This window comes from Lactuca virosa, chromosome 7 (genome assembly GCF_052849685.1).
Source record: "Lactuca virosa cultivar CGN04683 chromosome 7, Lactuca_virosa_CGN04683_v6, whole genome shotgun sequence".
NCBI classification, from domain to species: domain Eukaryota; kingdom Viridiplantae; phylum Streptophyta; class Magnoliopsida; order Asterales; family Asteraceae; genus Lactuca; species Lactuca virosa.
Window position 1 is genome coordinate 70,418,096 of NC_136432.1, and position 9,149 is coordinate 70,427,244.

Genomic DNA, 9,149 nt, shown 5'->3' on the forward strand with positions numbered 1-9,149 from the left:
CTAATAGGTTCATGCATGATTTAAGACCATTTCCATGGAAGTTAGTTATCACATTTCAAGTTTGGGCTCTATTGGTGGGTTGCAAGGCACCAAGTGAAGGACTTTATGGTTTAAGACGTTGAAAAGGACTTGGATATGTGTTTGTAGCTTCTGGAGTAGTTAAGAACTTAATGGGAAGGTGACTTAACAGGGGAGTACGTTGAGCGTACATGCAGGTACGCCCAACGTACGCACCATTTAGCTTGTACGCTTAGCGTACATAGGGGTACGCCCAACATACTCATCAGATATGGGTTGGTTTGTTTTGGGCCTCGGTTTGGGCCATGGAGGGGATTTTGGTTCCTTGGGCCTTAGTGGGCCATCAAAAGTCATATAATTTGGGCCAAGAATATGTTTGGGCTTGGGGTAAGGCTCATTATAAGGATTGGGCCCAATTTAGCAAATTGGGCCATTAGTGGGCCACTAGTGGGCTTGCGAAGCCTACCTAGTGTTGGGCCTTTGTAGATCATGGTTTGGGCCTTAGTTAGGGACCAAGTTGTACTAGGGAGTAAAATGGTCATTTTACCCTAAGAAGGATTATTGATTTGGACTAAGTGATATTTTGGTATTGGTAGCTCGGGAAGCCGAAGGATCAGCAGTTCAGAAATTGCCAGATAGCAGCCAGAGGGGTATCAGCAGGACTTCAACAGTGCAAGGTGTGTCTCCTCACTGTTTGTATGGGTCTACGGCCACAATGCCGACCCATTTAGTTTATGTATGGTAGGAAGACCCGGGGGTTAGCCCTAGGCAATATGAATGAAAGACCAGGAGGTAGCTCCTGGCACAGTGTATGCTCATTAGCTAAGTAGAGTAGTATGTATGCTAGTTGTCTTTGTGATACTTGCATGGAAGACCAGGAGGTGGCTCTTGGCACTTGTCTGTAAGACCCAGGGGGTGGCCCCCGGCTTGGCAAGAAATACCACGTGGCGGCCCGTAGCATAACAGCAAGACTATGTGCGGCACATAGCACCTTATTTGATATATGATTGTTATGTATGGCATGTATAGCCCAGTTGATATGTATGGTATGTCGTATTTGGGGAACTCACTAAGCTTCGTGCTTACGGTTTACAGTTTTGGTTTCAGGTACCTTCGGTTTTCAGAAAATGAGCTCGGGACGATCGCATCACATTCACCCATATTATTCCGCATTATGTGATCTTTGGGATTAGACTCTGATATTTATTTTAAATGAAACGTTTTCAATGTTTGGAACAAAGTTGTTAAGTGTTTTTTCTATTATATAAAAATGAAATTTTTGGTCTTGAATTTTGGGATGTTACACAATGAATTTATTCAAAATTAATGATTTATAGTGTAGATTCACAATGTGAATCTGAACAGATAAAAAAAGTAAAAAAAAATTATCAAATTTGATATCAATTGAATGAAGATAAAAAGTTATGAATTTCTATATTTTTAGAATTTTTTTTCGATAAATAATAAGATCTAAAACTTGAAAAAATAATAGTTTTCTTTTGTTCTATGGTTTAAAATGATTCCTTGTTGAATATATATATATATATATATATATATATATATATATATATATATATATATATATATATATATATATATATATATATATATATATATGGAGTGGTTCAAACGAGAACCACAAAAGATTAAGAACCCTAAGAACCCCATTAGTTAGTAAATATTTACATGATATTCTTATTAAACATGTGAAAATCCTATTTTTTTTCTCTTTTCGATACAAAAGGGAAAAATTATAATTTTTGCAGTATAATATTTTCATTCTTATATGCTCTCATATTTGAACACACAACTTATATAAATTACAAGTTTATACAATTCATTTATTGTTTAATTCACAAAATTCACAACTTAATACAAACCATTTTATAATAATTCACAAACTCAAAAAAGCAAAAATTCAAACTCTACTACTACCACCACCACACGCTGCCACCAACCACCTGTACCAGCATCGCAACCATTATTTTCTTCTAAATCAGATCTGTAAACAAAGTAGTGCATTAATAACTTAAATACTACATTCACAGTCTAATAAACAATTTATTTCACTCATTTTGAATTTAATGCAAAATTATTATCAAAACTAATATATTCTTACATACTTATACAACACCAAAAATAAATATATTCAAAAAAAAAAAAAAATTAACAAAAAAATTTATACATAAATCTTTCATATTTTAAATTGTGAATTTAATATATTAAGTCATGAATAAAATTTGCATTATTTCAAAAGCAAACAAAAAATTATAAAATAATCACAACTTAATGTCAATTCATTCACAGCTTAATACAATCAACTCATAATTTAATACACAAAATTCACAGCTTAATATAGTCAGTTCATAGTCTAAGAAGAAAATACACAGTTTAATGCAGTCAATTCACAGTTTAAAACACAAAAATCACAGTTTAGTATACAAAATTCAAAGTTTATTACACAAAAAGTATGCATCCACAACCATATTTTCAACTTAACACTCTTTATATAGTCAATTCAAAGTTTATACACAAAATTAATAGCTTAATACAAGTAACTTCATAGTTTCATACACATAATTCACAGCTTAATCTAGTTAATTTACAGATCAAATAGAAAATTCACAGCTTAATACAGTCAATTCGTAGTTTAAAAAGAAAATTCAAAGCTTAATGCAATCAATTCACAATTTAAAACACAAAAATGACAGCTTAATACACGAAATTCACATTTTAATACACAAAAAGTAGTATTCGCATTCATATTATCAACTTAAAACACTTATTACAATTAATACACAATTTAATATAGAAAATTCACAAACTAGTATAATAAATTCAAAGTTTAATTCAAAAAAAATTATACATTCACAACTTAATAGCAGTTAAAACTAAGATTAACAAAATTATACGACAAATGAGAGATTAAAACATCAAATTCACACTTTAACAGAAAAAAAAACAAACAAAAAAAATTATATCATATAGATCTACAACAGATGCAAGTAGAAAAACATATTATCAACTTAAAACTTTTAATTCATAGTTAAATACAGAAAATTCATTGTTTAATACAAAAAAAAGTATGCATTCAAAAGCATATTATCAACTTAAAAATTTTAATACAATCAATTCACAGTTTAATACAATTAATTCATAGTTAAATATACAAAACTCACAGCTTAATATAGTCAATTTACAGTTTAAACAACAAATTCACAGCTTAATGCATTCAATTCACAGTTTTAAACACAAATATCACAGCTAAATACACAAACTTCATAGTTTAATATACAAAAAATATGCACTCACAACTAAATTCACAGCTTAATAACTTACCAAATTTTATTGAGGTATTTCATCAAACACCTCGTGTGCATCTTTTTTTCAGAACTTCCTTTTGTAAGCACCATCAATGTAAACACCATACACACACCAGATCTAACCTGAAAATGGACAAACACATCAGATCTGATGGCGATTTGGTGGTGTTTTGACCAAAGATAAAAGAGACAGAGACGAAAATGAGTTATAGATGAGAAGGAGGCGACACATAACAGATCTGGTACAAATTTGACAAACATTTCTCCGGTGATGGAACATATCAGAGAAAAAAATAAGTTTAAGAGTTCTGGAACAAAACGAGATCGAGATTAGCACCTGTAGGTTGAGATGATGACTGCGATTTGTGATTTTTGATGCTCCGACAACGACACCAACGGTAGGGGAACATATCTGATGTAGATCCAACGATGGAATGATGAAATAGAAAGAAAAACCTTTGTATAATAACACCAAATTCTCAGATCTACATCAGATCTGAATTGATCGAGTGTAAATGAAGATAAAGGCAGTCTCCAGTGGTTGTTTGAATAAAGATGTAGATCTGGAGGTGGTCGGACATCTGGAGGTAACAAAGAGCTTCATACTCCGTCACATCTGTTATTCCGGCGAAGCAGATCGAAGAGTTTTTCATCAGATCTAAAACATTGGAGATCTGGAGAAGAAGCATATTCAGACTTCAAAATAGAGTGTAGTGTTTTCTAGGTGTTCCAGCAAAGCAAAGCGGCCGAAGGAAGGCGATAGTCGGTGCTGGTGAGATAGATGGTGGTGGAAGGAGGTGGCGCTCGGTGGTAATGGCAGATCTGAAGTCGGGGGTTCTAGATCTGAAGGCGAATGCACCAGATCTGAAGGTGAATGCTTCAGATCTGAAGATCGTTGTATTCCGGCGACGGCGACGGTGCCGACGGTGGTGCCGGCGATGGTGGTGGTCATCGACAGCGGTAGGAGGTAAGAGAGAGAGAGAGAGAGAGAGAGAGAGAGAGAGAGAGAGAGAAAGAGAGATGAGAGAAAAGTTGTCTTGTGAGATAAGATTGATCAAATATGTCTGATAATTTAAGTTATAAGGTAAAAAAGTGGTTCTTATGGTTCTTAAATTTTTATGGTTCTCATTTGAACCTTTACCTCTCTCTCTCTCTCTCTCTCTCTCTCTCTATATATATATATATATATATATATATATATATATATATATATATATATATATATATATATATATATATATAATTCAAGAGCTTGTGGCTCTCTAATGGATTCAATACAAACCACCTTTTCATTCGTTCTTGCTTGTCTAATTCTCTTTTGTTACATTGTTCTCAAAACGACCAAGGTTTCCACAACGTTAAACTTGCCACCGGGGCCTCGAACCCTACCTTTAATCGGAAACATACACCAACTTGCTGGTTCACTTCCACACCGGGCTCTCAGAGATTTACCCAAGAAACATGGACCAATCATGCACTTGAAACTTGGTAATGTTTCCACGATCGTCGTTTCATCACCTCGACTGGCCAAACAGATATTGAAAACTCATGATATCATTTTTGCTGATAGACCAAAGATGGAATGCACCAAGATCCTTTATTACGATCGCACTGATATTACAGCTTCACCATATGGTGATTACTGGAGGCAGATGAAAAAGATTTGCACCCTGGAACTCCTCAGTGAAAAAAAGGTGAAATCTTTTAGTGCGCTTAGAAACGAAGAGCTTGGTCGCCTTGTGAGTCGATAAGATCTTCAAGCGGTTCGGTGATCAACTTTACTGAGATGGTCGTAGGGATGATCAACAACGTCATATGCAGGTCTTGACGAGTTCTTTTACAGATGCATATATATTGATATATAAATTATATTTATAATTTCCAAGAATTGAAGTTATACATAAATTATATAAGAAGGGTACGTACTATAAAATAAATTCTTTAAAATATATGCACGTCAAACGGCTATAAATAAAGTTGTCGGGTTGTCGGTAAAAGTGGCGGCTTTTATCTAATCTTTTTGACGAAGTGACCGTCTTTCCAAATCAACGTTGACCAATCTCCTTCGAGCTTTTTCAGATCAACCATATTTTTTTGCAAAAACAAACCCAGTGATGAATTACTGTAATTTGCAGGGCTACTTTGGGAAATAACTACAAAGCTCAAGATCAAGCTGTACTGATAGGGTTGATTAAAGACTTATTGGTGACATCGGGTGCTTTCAATGTTGGTGAATTCTTTCCTCGACTTAAGTTCCTAAACATTGTGTTGGGGATCAAATCGAAGTGGTTAAAGATACACAAAGAACTTGACAAGGTTTTGGAAGATGTTTTGGAGGATCACAAAGGTAAACGAGGTGTGGGTGGGATTGAGAGATTGGATGAAGATTTGGTTGATGTTCTATTAAGGATTAAAGAAGGAGAAGAACTTGAGTCCCCAATTACCTTCGTCAACGTCAAGGCTGTTCTCTTAGGCTAGAGGGAGTGGCCTCGCCACCCCTCTCGCCAAAAGAGTGTCAAGCAATGTTAAACCACTCCCTTAAGACTCGCTAGTTGGGTCGCTAGTTATGGATTGTTATGGACTCAGCGGGAAGAGAGAGAAAGATGATTGGGTTGTTATTGATTGTTTACTTTTTGACTACAAAACTATTGGTTGTTTGTTTTTTCTTTTCTTTTTTTTCTTTTTTTATTTTTCAAAATAAAACCTATTTAATATCAAACACCACCACTCCCTACATTTTTTGTATTATACATGCTAAGCCTATGTGTTATAAAAAAACAAAAAAATCCTAGATGGCAATGTGGTAGGAGTGTTACCACTCCCTCCAGCCTCAGTAAGTCATATACAGTAAAAAGTTAATACGATTTTTTTTTTGGTTAAAAAGAAGTTCAAAACATTATTATAATTAAAATTGATGGATCCACTTATTGATATTTAACAACTAGCACTGAAAATATATTTATATATTATTTTTGATTAATTAGATCATCAAAAAATATCTTGTCAATATTCACATTGATGCCAATATAGAAACTTATTGATATTTTCTTTGGTTTTTAGTTTTATAAAAATAAAAAATAAAAATGTTTTTCGATTTAGGATTTATAAAAAATATAAATAAATAAGTTTTTGTATAATGTAAAACAAATTTATAAAGTTTTGAGTTTATGTAAGGTTGACATCAGCATGTTAATTTTTTGTGGACTTCTAAAACAGGTTTATCATTGATGATTGGTTGCTCTAAGAATTTGAACATGTCTTCATTTGTATTTAACTAACATACAAAATTGTGTTTGCATTCTCAAAGGACATGTTCGTTGCTGGAACAGACACATCATCAGCGACTATCATTTGGGCAATGGCGGAAATGATGAGAAACCAAAGAGTGCTTAGGAAAGCGCAAATAGAAATAAGGGAAACATCAAGACGAGAGACAACTAAATTTTACAGAAGCTGGTACTAACAGTTATCATTACTTGAAGTTAGTGATCAAGGAAACGTTAAGGTTACATGCACCAGTTCCATTATTAGTTCCTCGAGAGTGCAGGCAGCAGTGCAAGATCGATGATTATGATATACCCGCCAAAACAAAAGTGGTCGTTAATGCTTTTGCATGTGCACTCGATCCCGAATATTGGGAGGACCCTGAGAGCTTCATACCAGAAAGATTTGAGAACAGTTCCATCAACTTCACTGGCAATGACTATGAGTTCATTCCATTTGGGGCAGGAAGGAGAATGTGCCCTGGGATTACTTTTGGAACTAATTCAGTTGAGTCTACCCTAGTTAATTTATTGTATCATTTCGATTGGCAACTTCCAAATGGAATGGAACCTCAAGATATCGACATGGAGGAGTCTGATGGTATTACTACAACACTGATAGCACCTTTGCGGCTCATTCCTATCACTCATAATTCATCGATAAAGATAATCAACTGAGATGTGCACCATGGTGTTATCTTTCATATGTATGGTTAGACCAAGTGGAACCTTCCTCATCATCGATGGATTAATTCTAAACTTTTACGCTATAATTTGTTGATGTAATAAAGAGTTGTATGTCAAAGTAATTCAGAATTGTGGTAATAGCTTTGGTCTCTGCACGTTTTTTTTATTTTTGTTTAGTAGTACTAGAATGGAATAAGTCAATATCAATGTGGACTAAGTGGTCCTGGTCTTTAGGTGATAGTGGAGTCAGTGGAACCAAGAACAACAAACACTGTGGTAGAGGTGAAGAAAGATAAGATGGCCTTGGCAGCCATCTATCAAGGCATTCCGGATGTGAGATCCCCTAATTTCTCGGCCAGAAAAGACCGATTTAATTTATGCTTTTAAAATAAAATCAGAGTAATCTTTTTAAAAGATGTTGCGGAATTCGTCCTCAAAACAAAACATGATAAAATTTTATCAAAACCTTTCTTAAAGAAATATATATTTTCATTTTATATCAAAACCTCGGGATGTCATGTTCCGATACAGCTCAAAAGCATAAACAAGACATTATAAGCCTTACAACAGTTATTTACAACTATTGGCCTATAATCCAAAAATCTATCATCATCATCCGACTATGCTCGGGTCCACTACCTGTAATACAAAAAGCTGAGTGGGTCAGGCTTGGGAGCCTGGTGAGCATATAGGGTTTTCAACCCACAAATAATAATAAATTTATTAAATTCATCAACCAACAATAACCCTGATTACCCATTCCCGTTATCCTCACTTTACGTCCCTAAACACCTATCACAAGGGACCTAGCCTAAGGATTATCATCGGGATAGACACTACTGCTAAGGGGACTCCTCAGCCATACATGTCCTAAAGGCAACCATGAGGGGGATGGATTACACCAATGAACATATAGTTCACCAACACCTACAGGATGTGAATCTGCTAGTGTTCCACTGGACTGTTTAGAAAGGTCTGTGGTCGTCATCTATACTCCGCTAGACGACAACAACAACAACAACAACAACAACAACATCGAGGCCTCTCATCATTTTAACACACATCGACTATTTCGTCTACCCATGTTTTACCCAACATATTTGTAGATAAAAATACATATACAGTTTAAAACTTGTATAAAACATCTATTCAACAGTCATCTCAAATAAACAATTAATATAATTACACATAGCACGTATTTTATGGAAAATACTTCATATCTATGTGTAAGATGAAAGTGACTATACACTCACTTGATTTAACGATAATCGGGCAGCAGTTCGTTTCCTAAAACAATCGTTTCTAATAAAACCGGGGGTTTTAATGAGAAACCGGGCTCTGCGAGGGTTGGGCTTCAAAACCTAAAATATAAATTTCCCGGGCTCTTCGGGCTCTTCGGGACGTGTTTCGGGTGTTTGGTATAATACTGGGGCTTTGGGGTAAGTTGGAATGGAAGAAATATGGGTTTAGGGGTGAAATATGGCACTTTTCCAAAATATACCCGGGAGGTCTCGCACCCTTCTATTTATAGGGGAGGCTTCGGACCGAGGGGGAGGATAAGTGAACAGCGGCTCGCACGCGAGGCTCCAGGTGGCAGCTTCTGATTGGACCGAGGTCTAGGGTGTGAGGGGGGGGGGGGGAGAGGTGGCGCGCCTGCGAAGCTCGGACAATCAAGGAGGGCACGCGTCGGACGCCCATTGGACCGCGCTTCGGATCTGCCACCAGTGCGAGGCATGTCGAGTCCTTACTGGGCTGCACCTTCGGTCGAATCAGCAACGAGCACGTGGCGGACATGAGGTGGGTTCCGAGCGAGGGTGACGTGGCCGAAGTCTGACCATGCGAAATTTCTCGGATTTTG

The 9,149-nt window shown here is 35.9% G+C and overlaps 1 pseudogene; it reads left to right on the plus strand.

The window, feature by feature from the left end:
• The first annotated feature begins 4,606 nt into the window (after positions 1-4,606).
• LOC145126754 (costunolide synthase pseudogene) lies at positions 4,607-7,282 on the plus strand (annotated as a pseudogene).
• Positions 7,283-9,149: the final 1,867 nt, after the last annotated feature.